The sequence below is a fragment of the Podarcis liolepis genome (genome assembly GCF_965112155.1).
Source record: "Podarcis liolepis genome assembly, chromosome: 1".
In the NCBI taxonomy this organism is placed as follows: Eukaryota; Metazoa; Chordata; class Lepidosauria; order Squamata; family Lacertidae; genus Podarcis; species Podarcis liolepis.
In genome coordinates, this window is record NC_139554.1 from 46,529,584 (window position 1) to 46,549,342 (window position 19,759).

Genomic DNA, 19,759 nt, shown 5'->3' on the forward strand with positions numbered 1-19,759 from the left:
ACTGTCTTGTTTTTAACAACTTGCCTAGGAGTCATAGGTGACCAGGAATGCAGACTACCAGCCTGTCTTAAAGGCTGGTAAAAAAATGTGCAGGCCAGTAACTGGTCCCATCACCTCCTGACAAACAGAAGGGGATGAAATGGAGGAAGTGAGAGATTTAACTTTCTTGGGCTCCATGATCACTGCAGATGGTGACAGCAGTCACGAAATTGAAATATGCCTGCTTCTTGGGAGAAAAGCAACGACAAACCTAGACAGCATCGTAAAAGCAGAGACATCACCTTGCCAACAAAGGTCCGTATAGTTAAAGCCATGGTTTTCTCAGTAGTGATGTATGGAAGTGACAGCTGGACCACACAGAAGGCTGATCGCCGAAGAATTGATGCTTTTGAATTATGGTGCTGGAGGAGACTCTTGAGAGTCCCATGGACTGCAAGAAGATCAAACCTATCCATTCTGAAGGAAATCAGCCCTGAGTGCTCACTGGAAGGACAGATCCTGAAGCTGAGCCTCCAATACTTTGGCCACCTCATGAGAAGAGAAGACTCCCTGGAAGAGACCCTGATGCTGGGAAAGATGGAGGGCATAAGGAGAAGGGGACAACAGAGGACGAGATGGTTGGAAAGTGTTCTCGAAGCTACTACCATAAGTTTGACCAAATTGCGGGAGGCAATGGAAGAGAGGAGTGCCCAGTATGCTCTGGTCCACGGGGTCACGAAGTCGGACATGACTAAACGACTAAACGACAACAACAAGTAATTTGTGTGCTTATTTCCAAGACTTATTTCCAAGACTGGGTTGATATAAAACTCAAATCAATTTTCAAATTGCAGTATTGTAACTAGATGAATGATGAACTATGAACTTCTAAATCTCTCATCAAATCTCTGTGCTCATGGCAGAATTTTCCTAAAAGCCCTGGCTCTCCTTAAATCTGATACCATGAGTCAACAGTAACACTCCTGATGTAAATTTCTGCTACTATATTGGGGCCTGCTAGCCTCAGCATATGCTTTATAAAGCACCAAGAACTAAGGTTTGCAGTGAATTTGGTTGCTGTTAACATGCTGCTAACAGACCAGAGTGAGAACAAGGCACTCATTCAATAAGAGGCATAGGAAGAGCCTAAATAATTCAGAAGAAGCCACTGATATTAATTGCTGTACAGTAAGTTTGTTCAAGAAGCCTTGGTATAACAATACCAAGCTGCCGCATACACCCCAGATCAAGTAAATCAATAAAAATACTTATTGATTTACCCACTAAATTTGCTTTATCTGCCCCCCACTAACATGAACCCTCCCCCCCCAACATAAATCCTGGCTACGCCCATGAATAATAACTTAACTGGGAACAACAACTACAATACATTAATAAACAGGGAACCTAAAAGGAAGAGAGGAAAGCTGTTATAGGAGAGAGAACTGAATGTAAAAGGATAAGGGAGGTGAGATGAAAACAACTGGGGATAATAAGGTATAAGGAGAAGAAATTACAGGGCTGAGTAAAATACATTCAGAGGCATGTCAGGATGTGAAGGGAAAATATTTTAAAAAACCTTCTCTGCTTAGAGCCTTTGGATCAGCAAATTTGGGAGGTTCAGCCACATGTCTGTACCTCTGGTTACGAACGCTTCTGGTTACGAATGCTTCGGGTTGCGAGCTCCGCTAACCCGGAAGTAGCTGCTCCTGGTTGCGAACTTTGCCCCAGGATGTGAATGGAAATCATGCACACAGCAAGAGGCCTCATTAGCAAAAGCACACCTCAGGATAAGAAGAGTTTCAACTTAAGGACGGACTTGCGGAATGAATTAACTTCGTAACCAGAGGTACCACTGTACTGAGATTCTGGGAAACTATGGAACTCCTTCCACAATGAAAATTTTGAGGCAAAGAATTTAGATATCAGTAGACAGGGATGTCAGCAATTTCCAGCTGATTATGCCAAATTCTGACTCCATCTGTCTCCATTCTGTGATTGGCTCTACCCCTGCACCACCACGTTGTGATTGGTGGTCCTCAGTAATTTTCAACCATCTCAAGTTGGCCCTAGTGGTAAGAAAGTTTGAGAATCCCTGCTCTAGGGCATCAGAAAGTTTCCTGATGCAAGTTATCCTATGCAAATTTCCAGATGATTTTCCAGTTCAAATATTTCTGGAAAACCCACATCACTGGTACTGGGTTAAATAGGCAAGGAAAGCAATGAGGCAAGGAGTTTGCATTGCTACTGAAGCAAATAGTTGCTCATACTGTGGAGCTGATTTGGAGGGGAAGGTTTTATAAGGCCTGTTATTGGCCCATTTGCTTGTGAGATTAGTGTGGGGTTAGTTAACAGTCAAGCCCCCTTGGATCAAAAAGTTTAATCTGTCTGGTTAACAGATGAGAGTGCTGGTGGGTGCAGGCGCTAAGACACTATGTTGTCCCCATTCAAGATCTTCCCTAGAAGGGTCTCTGTACCTTTAGAGCAGAGACTCCTTCCTCAACTCCAAGCTTAGCAGATTATAATAGTGTTCCTCAGTGTGCTTCCAAGCATAGGGTGGCACAGAAGGTCCCAAACATTCTGCTTATGGCTTGGAAGGGATATATTAACTTTGACATCATACTGATCACAGACAAGTGCCTCCACAGTGCAGAGACAAGATCTCACCATTCTGGGACAAAGTCCTGGCAAGTAAAATTTTGGCTGATTACAAAGACCAGCCAACATTTAGGAACTCTTGAATCCAGGTCTTCAACAAAAGCAAGCCATAATCTCTAACCCAGGGTGGGGAAACATTTTCAGCCCAAAGGCCACATTTCTTCATCAGTAACTTTTTTAGAGCTGGGTGGAAAATATTTTTAAAGTGTTAGTCTGAAAAGAAACAGTCTGAGAACTTGGATTCAAAGACAATAGAATATATGTGAGAAGCCAGAGGACCAAGTCACAAATGTACACGTCTCAAACTTTTGAAAGTTGGCAGCCTATCACAGTAAATAAGAGGAACGTTTGAGTAGGATATGAATAATGAATGTGCTCTGAACACAACTGGAGTGTTTACAGTAGTAAACTAATTTGCACTGCTCCAACTGTTCTAACAAAATCAATAGCAGAAAGTGTCAAACAAATAAAAGCTTTATGTGCAATTACAGCAATATAAATATTGATGCACAAAATATAACACATCTATCCACTAGATGATCAAACCTTCTTTTGGACATCCTCCATGAGACGCACCATAAGAACTTCCAAACACAAATGAATAAAACTTCTTCATTGCTTCCTGTTTTGTTTATGTTCCAACCATGCAAGGGACTACCTGCTACTCTTATTCTATAACTAAAGAAGTAGCTATACAAAGCTCTACAAGGAGACAAAGTAAGGCCTGCATGTGCCTGCCAGAATCAAATTGCAAACCCTAGTTTATATAAATAAAAAAGGCAGTATAAGTGCAGTATATGATATGATATTATTTTTGTATTTCCTTGCAGTCCAGAAGAATCACCAATAAAATACACACCACAATAACACCAGGATTGCTTCTGCAGCACATGGTACAGTTCTGACAGTATATAAACCAGTAGTGCCTGAAGAGCACATATGTTAAGCAGTGAGAGTGATAAATCAGAAATGAATTACCCCAGATCAGAAAACTACCCTTCATGGGCAGGGCCCAAATCCTGTCCAGTTTCAAAAATGGCTCATAACAGGCTCACCCCAGCATCAACAAGTCCTTCCTGACACCTGTCTCTCCCCTTTCTCAAAAAGTGTCATTGCAGAAAAAGGAAAGGCCAATGGCAGGGAATATTGATATGTTGTAGAAATGCTAATTTTACCAGTAGAGGTAATCTTTGAGACCCAGGTGCCCATCAAGAGAATCCATTACTACCAGGGAATATGAGAGGCTGCGTCACCAATGCCTCCCATTCCCGCAACAAAGAGGATATTGAGAACTCTTATTTTCCAGGCTCCCCAGCAACAATGGAAATCCCCTCTAGCATCCAGGCCTTTAAAAATATAGTATCTCTGGCACTGCTGAAATCCTCTACCCCACCTTCCTGACACCATTAGTAATGGTAGGTTTGGGGGGGGAAGGGCTGGAGAAACCCAGGCTGAAGGGGTACAGTGGAACCTTGGTTGTTGGACGTAATCCGTTCCAGAAGACAGTTCGACTTCCGAAACGTTCGACAACTGAGCATAGCTGTCAACTTTCAGATTTGAAAATAAGGGATCAGCAGCTTCGAAAATAAGGGATCAGCAGCCTCACCTTTCCTGGGGCCAGTCTATGGGATATCTAACAATCTGGGATAGCAGCGGGAAGCAGTGGGAAATGGCGCTGGAATAAGGGAATTTCCCGCAAAAAAAAGGAAAGGTTGACAGCTATGCAACTGAGGCAGTTTCCAGTTGGCAAATTACTTTTTAAAAATGGAGAAAAGCGTCTCGGAAGCCGTTCAACTTCCGAGGCATGTTCAAAAACGGAAGCATTCACTTCCAGGTTGTCGGCGTTCGGGTTTCGAATTGTTCGGCTTCCGAAGCATTCAACAACCAAGGTTCCACTGTACTTCACTGAGCCTTGTCATTCTGAACTCTCTCAAATAATTCTTGGAAATGACTCCAGAAACCAGAGAAACAGGGAACCAATTGCAATGTGGCATGGTTGTGGAGCAGCCCACCTTTCACTGTTTTAACTACTTGTGAACCAAATATTTTCCCCACTTTTATGTGTCACTAATGGGAACATTATTTTACAGGCAAGTAGGATACATTGCTGGGACGGGGGTGGCACTGTGGTCTAAACCACTGAGCCTCTGGGCTTGCCAATCAGAAGTTCGACGGTTCGAATCCTTGCGACAGGGTGTGCTCCTGTTGTTCGGTCCCAGCTCCTGCCAACCTAGCAGTTTGAAAGCATGTCAAAGTGCAAGTAGATAAATAGGTACTGCTCTGGCGGAAAGGTAAACGACGTTTCTGTGTGCTGCTCTGGTTTCACCAGATAAGCTCCACTATTCATATGCAGCCCTGTGCCAACCTGACAGAAGTCCAAACCTGAGAAGATTCTGTTAGACTGAAGTCTGGGGATTAGGGAAGCTAGTGACTTGGAAGTTACATCTGTTGCAACAATCTTTAAGATGCTACTTCAGGGGTCAGCAAACTTTTTCAGCAGGGGGTCGGTCCACTGTCCCTCAGACTTTGTGTGGGGCAGGACTATATTTTGAAGGGGGGGAAATGAACGAATTCCTATGCCCCACAAATAACCCAGACATGCATTTTAAATAAAAGCACACATTCTGCTCATGTAAAAACACCAGGCAGGCCCCACAAATAACCCAGAGATGCATTTTAAATAAAAGGACACATTCTACTCATGTAAATACATGCTGATTCCTGGACCGTCCGCGGGCCGGATTTAGAAGGCGATTGGGCCGGATCCAGGCCTTAGTTTGCCTACCCATGTGCTACTTAAACACAAAAGCAGAATCCAAACACACAAATGACTTCTAAAAACATATGCCTGAAATTAGCAGAGGGAAAATGCTACCCTTGAAGTCATAAATCTGCCCCCTCAGTGAGGTTCTTAATGAGTCTTGGCAAGGCAGGTGCCCTGCTGTCTTGGACATGAAGTTCAGCACAAGACTCTGCTTGCAAATACAACCTAAGACAGGCCTGGCAGTGTGCATACAATGCTGCAATAGGGTAGAGCACACATCTGCATTACACCACTGCTAGGCAAAATGAAAGGTGAACTATTTATTATTACGACACGTTTAATTATTCACTTCTTTTTAAGTGGTGCTGTGGGAATCAATGCCAACATTCACTTGGAGTTCTGCAAGTACACTGCTGATGCTGTCCTGCAACTTGCCCTTTAGTAATACAAAGGAACAAGTGATACCTGGAACAAATTGTTGCAACATGAGATGCTCCTCTTTAGGGACCTCCAGTCCCACACCTTCTCACCCCCCCCCAAACAATATATTACTTATTTTCTGCAACAACAACAACAACAATAATAATTTATTATTTATATCCCGCCCATCTGGCTGGGCCTCCCAGGCTGGGCCTTTCCATAGAAACCAAAAATACACTAAAATATCACACATTAAAAACTTCCCTGAACAGGGCTACCTTAAGATGTCTTCTGAATGTCAGGTAGTTGTTTATCACTTCCTGCTGGAAGGGCGTTCCACAGGGCGGGTGCCACTACTGAGAAGGCCCTCTGCCTGGTTCCCTGTAGCTTTGCTTCTCGCAATGAGGGAACCGCCAGAAGACCCTTGGCGCTGGACCTCAGCGTCCGGGCAGAATGATGGGGGTGGAGACGCTCCTTCAGGTATACTGGACCGAGGCCGTTTAGGGCTTTAAAGGTCAGCACCAACACTTTGAATTGTGCTTGGAAACGTAATAATGAACAAACAGAAAATGGAAAAATAAACCATGTCCAGGGTGATGAATTCCAGTCTACACTCATTTCCACAGTTCCACAGGGAGATTAGTACAAGTCCAGAGGGAAAGAGAATTTGAATGCCCAGTCCATCTTAAAACAGATTTTTGCTAATACCTAAGTCCTTCATCCAATGCAAAGCCCTGCATAGTCATCACTGCCTTCACCCTCTCTCCAAGAATCTACAAAATGCTGGTACTAGTGTCAAATCCCACCCTTCCAGGTCTAGGTTTCTCTCTCTCTCTCTCTCTCTCTCTCTCTCTCTCTCTCACACACACACACACACACACACACACACACACATCAACATTCTCTGCCCACTGAACATGCTGAGCACTCCAAGGACTGGTTTTTTTTTTTTTAAAAAAAAGTGATGGGGAGGAAAATATGCCAAAAGTGTTTTGGTACTTTTGCAAATCTCAAGATACTCCAAGCCTAATGATACCTCCTTCTGTGTAGCTACTGTTGTTCTGGCTACATAAGCAAGTAAAGCAACAGCACTTGCAGTATCAAACTGGGTAAGAATATAGGGAGATAATGATAACAGTAAGACATGACTTCCATAAGACACCAATGGTCAATATCTAGAACAGAGCAGTTCTCACAAAATCCTTTCTGAATGAGTTTTTACTAATGTTATGCTAATGACATTTAAACTGCAACAAATTGAGGAAGTATTTATGTACAATAGGCCCCCAGCTGGCTCTAATCTCACCATTTATCAAAAACAAGTAATCAGGAGGAGATTTGCAAGCTAACTGGATGCAACTACTCATCTCACAGTATTTAATACAACCCTCATTGAACATAAAGATGCGGATACAGATTGGTAGTAGCATTCCCAATACATGCTGGAAATAATTTGTATTGCTGGAAATAATTCATAAAACGACATCATCAATACTGGACTAATTTTTAAAGTGTTTTCATTCCAATTTATTAATGAAGTAAAAGTGTTGTACAGGCTGACTCTCCAGAATTAATGAAAAGCCCAACACTTAACAATTCAGTTCAACTTAATCCCCAGGAAATTAGCCCCACGATTTTTGTGTCTCCAATATAGTACAGGAGCTCCTCTGTACCCGACATTAAGCTATGCCAGTATACATGCACTGAGCTGCGGTAACTTTTTTCTAAATAGTGCATTATGAAGGTTATGTGCCTTTACACAAGGATATAAAGCTTTTCACAAAAAATAGCTAAATTTCATCCAATCTGTGGCTTGATATTTTACAGCACGATCATATTCATATTGTAAACTGCTTTGAGGTTTTTTCTACAATCAAGTGGTATATAAATTTTATGAAATTAAAAAAATAATAATAATATCTACTCAGAAGTAGGTTTCATCGAGTTTAAAATACATGGGTAAAAGAATGCAGTGATTGTGTAATTTCTGCCAAGTCATCAAGGAGTAGGGGGATATACAAACTGGCAATTTGCATGGGACATTAAACCACAATTAAAATAAGCTACAGTTTAATGTGAATGAGCAACATGCTGATGCACACTGCTGAAAGCCAAGGCACTTCACTTTCCCCCTAAACTTCCCACACTCCCAGGGAAAGAACAATAGTCTGACTTGTCGTGTTTATTTCTCCCAGATAAACTCACAAGAAATAAGTGAAGATGAACCTTGTCTTCTGTTCATGGTTTGTTTGGAAAGAACAGACAACACAGCTGCAACAGAAGCACGAGCAGATAAGGAGCCAAGTGCCCAGGATTTCAGCAGCCGTTTCACATTAAACCATAGTTTATTTTAACTATGGTTTAAGGTAATATGCAAACTGAGTTTTCATGTAGCATTCTATGGGCTTTTTAACCTGTATTTCTTTCGTGTGAGACGTGTGTTTTACACTGAGCTCGGGTTCTGGGCAACAGGTTATTATGAACACTGTGAATTATACCTTTATAACTTGAAAAAGTTTGTACTGGTGCAGAATAACTTGCATGTATCAGCAAGTTTTAGTCACCCAACAATCATATAAATCATATGCTAGCTTATTACTACAGCTCTGGTAGCAAAGCAATGCATTAATGTTGTAGCATCATCAAGGGAACAGAATCTATTCAGTTCATGTCACAGACTACACTGATGCCCTTTGGCAAGGAATTCTGCACATCAGTTAACACAGTGACAAATAGATAAAACAAGGGCCTCATTTCCAAGGGTCAGTTGGGTATGTCTGTTGAACAAACTACTATGGCATAATACTGGAAAGTAGAAGGGAAGAAATGCTCCATTGCAGGGGTATGGAACCTGCGGTCTTTCAGATGCTGAACCACAATTCCCATCATGCCTGGCCATTGGACATGCTAGCTGGAGCTGATGGGAGCTGGGGTATGACATCTGGAGGACCACAGATTCCCTCTCCCCTGCTGTACTGGGATACCACAATGCCAGTATTTGACTGCTGGGGGAAGAGCTCACACTTATATAAGAATTGCAATGAGCTTCATTAGAGCGGTACTCCCTTCATATAGAGCAGCGGTTCTCAACCTGTGGGTCCCCAGATGTTGTTGGACTACAACTCCCATCATCCCTGAGCTCTGGCCTTGCTAGCTAGGGGTGATGGGAGTTGCAGTTCAACAACATCTGGGGACCCACAGGTTGAGAAAGGCTGGTATAGAGACACAAATGTACCATTCCCCTCCCCCAATGCTTCTAGCGAAACATGGAATGTGACATCAGTAGAAAGGAATGTGTAAATACTATTAGTAAGCATTCAACTTTTTTTTTTTACCCTTTCTATGATATCCCATGTAATTTACTTTGTTTTGTCCAATTAGGGCTCATTTCATATGGTAATAAAAGTAAAGGACCCCTGGATGGGGTTGCAGTGCTCATCTCACTTTCAGGCCGATGGAGCCAGCATTTGTCCACAGGCGGCATTCCGGGTCATGTAGCCAGCATGGCCAAACCACTTCTGGGGCAACGGAACACCGTGATGGAATATATAGTAATATCTTCAACCATTAACAATGATTGTAAGCAATGGGATAGATTAAATATAAGTTGTTATTTTAATCAATGTCAATTTCTTAGCACATTTTTTTTAAAAGCCTCAGCAGCAAAATTGTTACGCACCTTTTATCATCAACAGACCCACACAGGTGCACCAACCAATTCCAATGCATGTCTTACATCACAGAATGCATACAAAAACAAGCCTTGTTTGTGTTTAATATTATAGCCCTTAACTGCAAGAACAGGCATGAAACACCCACGTACGAAAGCACAGCCAAGAGCTGCTATTATGTGCTACCACCTGTAAAATATTGTTGAAACAGTGCGCACTGCATCACAAAATCTGCTCTTTCTCCAATAAAACACCACAGAGGTGCAGATAAGCCAAAAAGTCAATCTTTCCAACAGCCAAGGCAACCTAGAATGAAAATTATAATTGTAACTGCCAGGAATCCCTTTAAAGAAAGGTCTAAATCCCTTAGGATGCACACTTACATCAACACAATCCACTTCACCAGTACTAAAAACTTCCCAGTAGTAATGGCAGAGGTGAGAGCACTGCTGCATCGATGGCTTACTCTTTAAAAGAAAACAAAATTAGAGTTCTGCATCACTAAAAAGAAGATCTATTGATAGTGGCTTGCTGCTCAGGCAGCTATTGCCCAGACAGCTCATTGTTTGGTAAAACAGTCGTCATCATCTTGCTACTCCAGGTACACTTGGAAAACATCGCACAATACTGGCAAATATGCAAGCCTTCCACCTACCCTTGGACCAAACAAGTTCCATGCCTTCAGACCCACAAGGCTTGTCTACTGGGAGGAGAAAGCGCTCACACCTTAGAGAAGCTTCCCCCAACCTGGTGCCCTCCTGTCATTCCTTGCCATGCTCCCTGGGGCTAACAGCAGTTGTAGTGCAAATCATCCAGAGGGCCCTAGGTTGAGAAAGTTGCCTTCGAGACTCAAAATAAGACAGATCACAGCCATCGGACTCCCACCAAGCATGGGTGCTTAAAACAGCACTGATGTTCCTGGTCCAAACTAGTTTTGGAGTAAAAAATCTGGCCCTACATTCTTTAAATATTGGCACCATTCCCATGTGCACCCTCTCTGCAACGCCCCTTAACAATGCCATCAATTCACAATTACTGAGCAATAGCAGCACAGATAAGCATTTTTGGTGGTTAAACTACAGGGGGGAAATCCCTCTCTAAGCTTTTTATCAGTTTTGCCTACATTTGAAAATGGAAAACAAAAAATGTTTTATTTTAATTAATTTTATATTCCTTATATCATTTTTTAGCAGATTATGAAACACTTAGACTTAGAGCAGGCACATCCAAAGTCCGTTTTGGGGGCTTAATGCGGCCCGCCGGTCAGTTTATTTCCTGGGGTAAAATCCTAAAAAAAATCTCCAAAACATAAACTTTGGTCGGCCCTTCACTTCATCAAATCTGGCCCTCTTTGAAAAAAGTTTGGACACCACTGACTTAGAGCCTTCTACCCCCTACACAACTGCATAGGAACAAAAGAATATGTAAAAAGAACATAAAATTGCAGATTTTGAAAACCATTGACCAATCTACACATACAATTGCTCTGTTAAGGTAACTATTACCACTTTTACATTATAGAAGACAAGGGGAAAGGTCATGGATTAGCAAGTGGGTAGTGGGGTTCTGGGGCACAGTGTGTCTGGGTAGGCATATATAAAGGATACAGCTGGCAGAAAATGGATAGCAGAAAGAGCCAACCAGAAAATCCTTAGCTGAAAAAGCATTAAGCTTTTACACTGGTACCTCGGGTTAAGTACTTAATTCGTTCCGGAGGTCTGTTCTTAACCTGAAACTGTTCTTAACCTGAAGCACCACTTTAGCTAATGGGGCCTCCTGCTGCTGCCACGCCACCAGAGCACAATATCTGTTCTCATCCTGAAGCAAAGTTCTTAACCTGAGGTAATATTTCTGGGTTAGCGGAGAATGTAACCTGAAGCGTATGTAACCTGAAGCGTATGTAACCTGAAGCGTATGTAACCTGAAGTGTATGTAACCCAAGGTACCACTGTACTTCCAAACCCGTTTCTCAGCACTTATCAAGAATTCTGCTAGCACAAATATAGCATGTCCCTTTCAAATTTTAGAAGACATGGAGGGGTCCTCATAGGGAGTGAGGCCCCACCAATAAGGCAAAATGGCCTTTCCTGGCCCTATCCTGACATCTACATGTTATGTGTGGACCTCTGCAGATGGAAAGTCTGTACAGCTATGAGCTTCTCCAAAAACCAGAACCCTGATCATGGAATACTGCAGCTCCGAGGGGAGCCTATGCAAATAAACCTCTAAGCCATGGGTAGGCAAACTAAGGCCCAGAGGCCGGATCCAGCCCACAGACAGTTCGGGAATCAGCATGTTTTTACATGAGTAGAATATGTCCTTTTATTTAAAATGCATGTCTGGGTTATTCCTGCCTGGTGTTTTTACATGAGCAGAATGTGTGCTTTTATTGAAAATGAATCTCTGGGTTATTTGTGAGGCATAGGAATTCATTATCCCCCCTCCCCCAAAAATATAGTCCGGCCCCCCACAAGGTCTGAGGGACAGTGGACCGGCCCCCTGCTGAAAAAGTTTGCTGACCCCTGGTTTAAAGTCACAGACAACAGGTACTGAACATAAATAGAAGGACGAACAAGAATGTGTTCATTATTCTCCAACTGACAAATTACCAAATGGGAAAACAGGAAACTGCCTTATACCAAGTCAGAACATTTGTCCATCTTGCTTGATTATAAGGTGGTACCTCGGGTAACAGATGCTTCAGGTTACAGACTCCCCTAACCCAGAAATAGCACCTCAGGTTAAGAACTTTGCTTCAGGATGAGAACAGAAATTGTGCTCCAGCAGCGTGGCAGCAGCAGGTGGCCCCATTAGCTAAAGTGGTGCCTTCAGGTTAAGAACAGCTTCATGTTAAGAACGGACCTCTAGAACGAATTAAGTACTTAACCCGAGGTATCACTGTAGTATTATCATAATGATGAGCAACTGCTCTCTAGAGTTTCAGATCAGAAGAATAAATCCCAGACTTAAGTGGAGATCCCAGTGACTGAACCGGGGATCTTTTGCATGTAAAGCATGGGTTCTCCCATCCAGCTACAGTCATACAACTATCATTTATATTAATCAGAAATTAAAGCGGTACACTGTCAGTGATGACAGTTAAGTGATGAGAACATTTTTCAAGAACTGGATATCAAGCATTAATAGAAAAATATCAGATCCAAACATGTTTCAATCTACAACTCTCTTCATTATTCTTAATATCATTAAGGACTTTTAAGATGAGTGGAAGAAGGATAATTAGCCTCATCAAACCTTAGAAGTAGCCTAGTCAGGTTTGTAGAGTTAGGTTCTTAGTGAGAGGAGGAGTTCTCTTTAATAGAGAAGTGTATTAAAAACTGTTTCAAACACTTGGCCTTCTTAATGGTTGTGGCCCACTTTTATTATAGTTTGGTGGGTAGAATTAGATTTCTCAACAAGATCATTGCATATACATATATTTCCAGGTAGCATGGGGATTAAATCAAATCTTCACTTAAAGAAAAACTTGTTTTGAAATGGAAACCAAAGCACATTTTCCCCAGCATTTGTGCAGGAATCAAAATGCCTTCACACCAACTGCCTGTCATGTTGAATACAGCTAAATTTGCAGTAATAGTTTTCCAACTCAGGAAAGCCTTGCAACCTGAGATACATGCCACGTGTGCATGTATGTTTTATATTTCATGTGTTCTTCTCCATGTGTTTTAGTATGGTTTTTCTATTATTTTAGCTTGTTTGTTAGAATCTGTTTGCTCAATCTCTCCCCCCTCCCCCCCCGCTATAACCTGAACCAATGAATTTTGGATTAGATAACTTATGCCATGAAATTTGACTGAGGGAGGGTGAGTCTACTGATTCTTCTGGACCTTTTACAGCTTCTGATGCCATTGACCATAATAGCCTTTCTGGTGCGACTCTCTAGGATGAGACTTGGAGGCACGGTGTTATAATGGCTACGGTCCCTTTCTGGGGTTAAAAACCCAGAATATGGTGCTGGGAGACTTTTGTTCCATCCCTTGGCCATTGATATTTAGGGTTAATTGGACATCTAGCCCTAAAGTTCTGTCTTTGTTCTCATGCTTTTCAACAGGTATATAAAACCACAGAGAGAAATCAACTGACAGTTTGAGCAGAGGTAGCATTAATATGTGGATGAAACACAGCTCTATCTTTCTTTTCCACCATCTAATTCCAGGGACGTAACCCTGAATAGGTGATCTGGGAAGTTCCAGGGTTACACGAGATGTTTAGAAGATTCACCATTACATAAACCTTTGCTATCACAAACTAATGAGTACTTGTAAGCAGTAAGGAACTAGAAAATGTTAAGGAGTAACAATTGGATAAAAATGATAACAAAATGCAGAGGAGATGTAAAGAATCAGTAGAAGGGGGTGGAAGGAAGTCTTGAGGTTTAAAGAACCTCAAAAGAAAGTTTGTAAAATAGTAGGATTCCTTATTAGAAGTTCAAATGTTAGATTGTGGTTTGATTTTTGTATCTTTATTTTATTGTTTAATATCTGTGAAAATTAATAAAAAAATATTTACAAAAAACACACACTAATGAGTACCAACAATAGTGAAGAAAGTTAATTCCATGATGCAATTGTAGAGAACTAAAATCAGAAGAGCAACCTAGAAGATCCCATATTTAGTACCAATAAATAGCTATTGAAATAATTAATTAACAGTATGAACAATCATCACCAAGTTTATTTTTTATCACTTGCTGGTGTCCAATTCACTAAGGAGTTACTTTTTAAAAAGCAGCTTTCTATCTCAAATGAGAATCAAAATGAAGCCAACAATTTATAAATATGTATCAACTGGGGAATCTTACGTTAACAGAGATTCTTGGGAAGCAAAGTCACTGAGTCATATCTCCCTGGAAACATGAAACTAAGAACAATCCAGCACATTTTCATCTGATATTTAACACACAATTACCCTTCTTAAAATAAAAAATATATCCAGATCTACCAAGAGCCATGGAACATCACATTCAGGATCCTTTCAAATTGAATTAATTCAACTGATTTAAAAATGACAGACTGGACTATCAATATAGAAAATTAGCCAACAAACCCTGTGATAGAATCTCCCCCTACCTAAGATACAAAGGAGCATGGCATTTCCCCCTAGTTGACAGTAGCATGATATCAAAAGAAATCCAGCATACACACACATTTACAAAAACACTACAAAACTATATACCAAATTTCTGAAGAATTAAAAATAAAACTTCTGAAATGATGTTAATAGGGGGAAAACCCAAGGTATGAATCACCTGTTATATATTTGAAAAATTCAGTACATCCAAGTATATACTTGGAGTCAAGTGATAGATGCTTCTATAAACAGGGGCATGGTGCAATAGCTAAATAACACTCAAAAAGTACTTTGCTGACATACCAAAAGTAATCCCAACTTTCACTAGAAATAGTTTAGAGGTGGTGGTAAAAAAATAGTTGTTAGACAAGTGATCAACCTGCAGGATTTACATTTTTTAAAGCAACACTGGAGCTTTTTCTGCATCTCAGTGGGGTATCCTGAATGTCCTGTAAGCAGTGAATATTAAGCAGCAAGTCCCTTGGTGTAAAGCCTATACTATTGCTATGGAGAAATCTGTGCCCCTTTCTCTCATTGAAGAGACATACTATGGTTGTATAAATGAGGATGGATACAAAAGAAATTCAAGGGGGACACAATCCTCTCTCTCCCTCTTTCAGAGTTTGTAGGTTGTCTAAAACAATGGCTGTCTTCCAGCTTTACAACTTGTCCTTCACCATGTACTGTACAAAAAAAATGAAACCCTAGTTGAACATACACAATAATAAGGCATAGTAAGAAGAGAATAAATAAAGATAAGATCCAACATGTTTCAAAATAAAAATAATAGTTATACTTGATACAATCTAGTTAAGATATTAGTGGTATACATCAGCTACAAAGTAGGTTCATAAACTGTTTGAAAGTGGGGTTGTTGTTTTTAAGTAACTGTCTTGGTTTTAACAAAACATTTTAAATAAATGTTCTAGTATTTCACTATAATACATTTGACCATTACGTGGGAGGTCCAGTCATACTCAACTATATTCTATCTAGGGAAGGGATGGGAACCTGTAGCCCTCCACATGTTTTCACACTAAAATTTACATAATCTCTGACAATCTGCCATGCTGTCTGGGGTTGATGGGAGTTGCAGTCCCAACAGTATATAGAGGGCCACAGGTTCACCAATCCACTCTGGGGCCTATGTAAGAGATTATGCAACCCTGCTCTTTCCCAGAGCTCTGAATCCAAGTTGGGAGGGTAGGCTTGAAATTGTCAAAAAAAGTATATTTCCACATATGCAGAGCTGTGTACAGGGCTGGGATAACAGAAGAAGTGCCACATGCTATTTCAATTCATACTATATTTCTTTAATCCAAATTCAAATCTACAACTGCTAGTACAAATGTCTACATACCACAGCTGTCAACGTTTCTCTTCTTTTAAGGGAAATTCCCTTATTCCGAATAGGATTCCTCACAAGAAAAGGGAAAAGTTGACAGCTATGCTACATACCAAGCTCAAACCTAACACCACCACAGAAGTAAAATTCATTGAACCACCAATATCACCAACATTTCAAACAAAAGATACAGCTATTACCTACTTAGTACTTTGTTCAGCCGCTTAGGTAAACTGACCCAAAGTAAACCCAACTGCATATATAATTGATACCTCTATTGTAAGATGACTTGAAGGAGTTTACTCTCAAAGGCAGCATAAGAGACAAGATGCTTTAACAAAAATTTGAATACTATCTAAATGGCATTATACTGCATTATGCAAAAACTGGTTAAAACAAGAAGGCAAACTATAAACACAGCAAAACACAATTGGGTATAAGAACAGACATGTTCAGGCAAGCACAATTTGATGAGTAACTGAAAACCTAAGGCTGCTGGTTGCAGGCAACCAATATTTAACACACATACAAATGTATAAGTGCTCATACACCGTGTACACAACAAACAAATGATCAGGAAAAGTGATTCCTGCATATTCTTCAACTGCTTCCTTCCCCCAACAGGTGATCATTTACTATGCAGAGGAAAAAGACGGACTCCTCAAGCAGAATAGTGTGTGCACAAGGCTCTTGCTGGTTGACCATCACTGTACTCATTTCTTCAAAATACTTAAAAAATATAGTAAAGTTGGACCTGGTTAACCTCTGGACAGTTAGCCAGAAGGCCAACTTAGGAAATAGAGGTAGTGAAATATAAATGCAATGAAAACCTTTTGCAATAAATACTATTGTCAGAAACTTAGGATTCCACTTAAGTGGAACAAGGCAGAACAAGGAGCTGTACTGTTGAACTGCACTGCTCAAAAATAAACTGCTATACTCCCAACTCTATATGAAATTGGAGACACCTACTGCACAACCAACAAGAAGCACCAAAAGAAAATCCTTTATGAAGCTTGTTTACAATTTAAATCCATAAAAGTGAACATGCACCGCATGCAATGTGCACAGCAGTGGAAAAGAGGAGGTTCCAGGTCAGTTTCATCATGAAAGGCAAAATTTAAAGAGGAAGGACCAATCTTCATTCATCCAGACAGACAAACTGGGAATCTAATGAAACCTGACACCTCTAAAGGAAAATCGTAACACTGCAAGGACCCACACTTAGCAGAATCACCAAAAACCCAAGAATCAGTAGTCAGATTTTTAAATCATCCTGGACAAAATGAATTCAGAAAAAAGTCTGGATTTGTAGCAGAAAAAAATGAACAGCAGCAGTCAAGGTTAGACAAGGAGAATTTCCTACTAAAAGCATTTTCTGTTCTATTCCCCCCCCCCCAAATGCAGACAAGTGCACTCCTCAGCAATAAACATAATCCATGATTATCCAATAGATATGCATACATTAATTTTAAAACCATACCATGTGGCAGAACTGTTACTAAAAATATAGCATTTAGAACATAAAATAAATGTAGTTTTACTTCACTTATAATCCATTTTGTTGGCAACCAGATGCCTCAGGAGACAATGGAAAAGTGTGCCTATTTTTATTTTAAAAACAAACCTGTTCAAAGCTACCTGTTCTACAAGATCCAGTTTTAAAGCATTCCCTATTCACTTATCTGAACTACCGGGAAAGAAACTACCTTTCATTCTTCCACTCCCTTTCCCACACTATAAACATTCAGATTATCCCCAACGGCATTACCTTTGAATTAGCTAATAATTATCACAGTGTCCAAACTGGTTCAGAAGAAAATAACTACAGCAAAGCTGACAACTAAAACTGCTGACTCTTTTGACCCATTCCCCCAACCACTCAAAAAAAGGATGGGGAACACAGAGGAAGAAAACCTTTCCACAGCAACCGCCTGTCGGTTCTACCCACAGGAAAAATAATCAACTTGGTCAAGAGGTTTGGGGAGAAATACGAGTCCTCTTCTCCCTCCCGCACTCTCTTTTTTTTTGGAGGGGGGGGGAGGTGGAAAAGAGATGAATCCAATGAGTACCAGAAGGCGGGGCGGGGGGGGGGGTAGAGAGAGAAGGAAAGCCAAGTGAATACCGCTGCTTCTTTTTTCCCCCTTGTTTAAACTGGGGGCAGGGTGAGCAAGTCGGCTCCGAATCTCGCTGGTCAGTTGCAGGCGAAGCTCGCAGACTTTCCGTGCAGCTCATTTCTCGGGGATATAGGAAATATTTGGGCAGGGGGCGCTGAAAAGAGAGTCTTTCTCTCTCCAATGAATCGAAGTGGGGTGGGGAGGAGAGGCTCCCGGTTTAATGAATTGGGGGACAGAGGGGGCGACCATCATGCAGCAGCAGGACTTTGCCAAGGTGCGGGGTGGGAATCAATAGCACAGAAAACTCAAGGTCTAGGGAGTCAAAGGGAAGGGGGAAGGGAAGGGGAAAGGCGCTTTAGGAGCAGGGGTTTTCGGAGAAGTGGGATTAGAGCGGGGAACGAGGGGGCGTGTTGCCTCCACCCGTTTCATTCAGGTTTACAGGTCCCTCCCGCTGCGACTACCAGAGTCATTTGGTGGGGGGGGGACTTGGGTTGGAGGACGGGGGGGGTCCTGGTTTGTGTGTCGCCGTTGCTCCGTCAGTATGCGGAGGAGACTGGAAATATGTATGTGTGAATGCATATTTGTGTGTGCGCGCGCGCGTGTCTCGTCAGGTTCAGCCGCACTCGGGGGCAGCAGAGGAAGGTGGGGTGGGGGGAAAGAGGGGGGTCTGAAGCCGTACCCCCCCCCCCGCTGCCCAGCCCAGCCCCGCTCAGCTACCTGCCTCCCTGCTTCCCTCCCCAGAACTCACCCAACAAAGTTGCTGCTGCTTCTGCGTGAGCCGCTGCTCGCTCCCTCTCCAGCGCCCGGGATGAGCTCACCCAGCAAGCTTGCCTCGCTCCGCCTGCTTAGCAGTCCAACTCTCGCGAGAAGCCGCGTGGCTGCGGCCATCGCCGCGCGCCGCGCCAAAGAGGGGGACCCGAGCAGCCGCGGCAGTTACTATGGCAACTGCCAAGCGCCGGGCCTAGCGGTGGACCGCGAAGCCTTGCGAGCGCAGGCAAAGGAAAGGGGGAAAGGGGCTCGGCTCCGGAGGGTGTTGTCGCTGCGGTAGCCTGTCCTCCGCAGCGGCTCTGAAAGTCGAGGCACGCTCCGCGCCCTTGCAGTTGCAGCAGTGGCTCTACGGACGAAGCCGGGGGAAAGGCGCCCCCAGCAGCTTCTTCCCGGTTCGCGGCTATGCAGCCAACCTACTGATAATAGCTAATGCGGCTGCTAAATTCTCGCCTGTAATTTTTCCGACATAAATCCAGCGTGGAGACTGTCCTTGGGAACTTATTGCAAAAAAAAAAAAAAAAAAAAAAGAGGCAGAAGCCTTCCTGTGCAGCGACTCCGTGCAAAGCAGTGGCTTTTTCCATCAAGCCATGCACGAACACACAGCGGGTGGGTACATTAGCATCACACAGATTAGCGATCAGCAACCCAGTGCTATGCACACTGCAAGTCTTGCTGCTATTTGTAGGGCTTGCTCCCAAATAACTGCGTAAAATTCAATTTGATTGAATTCGGCAGCAACCAGCAGACACAGACATAAAGCTCCAATGTCACAGGAACAGTGGGACTTACTTCAGAGTAAATAAACGAAAATTTTATTATTTAAAAAAAATATGAGAATACGTTCTTCCTTTCAAGAAGGGGACCTTGAGGTAGCACATAAGCTCCTTTTTCTCTTCACAACAACCCTGTGATGTAGTTTAGGTTGAGAGTGAGTGACTGGCCCAGG

The 19,759-nt window shown here is 42.1% G+C and overlaps 1 protein-coding gene across 8 annotated transcripts in view; it reads right to left on the reverse strand.

Annotated features, from left to right (window-relative positions):
- Positions 1-18,919, reverse strand: part of SIPA1L1 (signal induced proliferation associated 1 like 1) — a 150,734-nt gene extending 131,815 nt beyond the window's left edge. For 3 of the 8 annotated variants that reach the window (XM_083505738.1, XM_083505740.1, XM_083505736.1), the window contains exon 1: positions 18,794-18,918. The gene's annotated coding sequence lies outside the window, so the exon portion shown is untranslated. Of the gene's footprint in view, positions 1-17,699; positions 17,878-18,793 lie in introns of those variants that run through there. The other 5 variants (XM_083505743.1, XM_083505742.1, XM_083505739.1 and 2 more) reach the window with 4 other exon arrangements.
- Positions 18,920-19,759: the final 840 nt, after the last annotated feature.